Here is a 1,935-nt window from a genome sequence, read left to right as displayed (position 1 = left end):
TTTGTATTTCCATGATGATGAGTGATGTTGAGCATTTTCATGTGTCTGTTAGCCATCTGGATGTCTTCTTAGGAATAATGTCTGTTCATGTCATCTGCCCATTTCTTAAATGGATTATTTGTTGTTTGGGTGTTGAGTTTGAGAAGTCCTTTACAGATTTTGGATACTAACCCTTTATCAGATATTTCATTTGCCAGTATCTTCTCCCATTCCTTAGGTTGCCTTTTATATTTGTTGATTTCTTCCTTTACTGTGCAGAAGATTTTTATCTTGATGAAGTACCAAGAGTTCATTACTTTTTTTGTTTACCTTGCCTCAGGAGACATTTCTAGTAAGAAATTACTATAGCCAATGTCAAAGAGATTCTTGCCTGTACTTTCTTCTAGGATTTTGATGGTTTCCTATTTCACATTTAGGTCTTTCATCCACTTTGAATTTATTTTTGTGTAGGAAAGTGGTCCAATTTCTTTCTTATGCATATTGCTGTCAAATTTTCCCAAGACCATTTGTTGAAGAGACTGTCTTTTTTCCATTGGATATTCTTTCCTGCTTTGTCAAAGATTAGTTGACCATATAGTTGTGGGTTCATTTCTGGGTTCTCTATTCTGTTCCATTGATCTATGTGTCTGTTCTTGTGCCAGTACTATACTGTCTTGATGAATACAGCTTTGTCATATAGCCAGAAATATAGAATCATGAAGCCTCCATCTTTGCTTTTCTTTTTCAGGATTGCTTTGAATGTTCCAGGTCATTTATAGTTCCATTCATATGTTAGGATAGTTTGTTATAGCTCTGCGGAAAATGCTGGTGTTAACTTTATAGGGATTGCATTGAATATGTAGATTGCTTTGGGTAGTATAGACATTTTAACAATATCTGTTCTTCCAATCCCTGAGTATGGAATATTTTTCCATTTCTTTGGGTCCTTTTCAATTTCTTTCATAAGTGTTCTGTACTTTTTAGAGTAGAGATCTTTTACCTCTTTAGTTATGTTTATTTATAGGTATCTTATAGTTTTTGGTGCAATTGTAAATGAGATTGATTCCTTGATTTCTTTTTCAGTTGCTCCATTATTCATGTATAGAAACGCAACATATTTCTGTACATTGATTTTATATAATGCAACTTCGCTGAGTTCATGTATTAGGTCTTGCAATTTTTGGTAAAGTCTTTTGGGTTTTCTACATAGAGTCAGGTCATCTGGGAAGAATGAGAGTTTTACTTCTTCCTTGACTTCCTTTTATTGTCTCATTGCTGAGGCTAAGACTTCCAGTACCACGTTAAATGACAATGGTGAGAATGGGCATCACTGTCATGTTCCTGACCAAGGGGAAAGTCTCTCAGTGTTTCCCCACTGAGGATGATATTAGCTGTGGGTCTTTTTTTATATGGCCTTAATGTTGTTGAGGTATATTCACTCTATGCCTACATTGTTGACAATTTTTATCAAGAATGGGCACTGTATTTTCTCAACTGCTTTTTCTGCATCTAATGAGAAGATCATATGTTATCTTTTCTTTTTTTAAAGTGGTGTATCACGTTGATTTATTTGAAAATATTGAACCATCCTCACAGCCCAGGAGTAAATCCTACTTGATCGTGGTGAAGAATTCTCTTAATGTACTGTTAGATTTGAATTGCTAGTATCTTTTTGAGAATTTTTGCCTCCATGTTCATCAGGGATATTCATCTATAATTCTCCTTCTTAGTGGGGCGTTTGTCTGGTTTTGGAATCAGTGTAATGCTGGCCTCATAGAGTGAGTTTGCAAGTTTTCCTTCTATTTCTGTTTTTTGGAACAGTTTGAGAAGAATAGGTGTTAATCTTCTTTCAGTATTTGGTAGAATTCCCCTGGGAAACCAACTGGTCCTGGAGTCTTGTTTGTTGGGAGATTTTTGATTATTGATTCAATTTCTTTTCTGATTATGTGTCTGTTC

This window comes from Ursus americanus, chromosome X (assembly GCF_024610735.1).
Source record: "Ursus americanus isolate L20-20 chromosome X, mUrsAme1.1.p, whole genome shotgun sequence".
Taxonomy (NCBI): domain Eukaryota; kingdom Metazoa; phylum Chordata; class Mammalia; order Carnivora; family Ursidae; genus Ursus; species Ursus americanus.
This window is presented reverse-complemented; position numbering follows the sequence as displayed.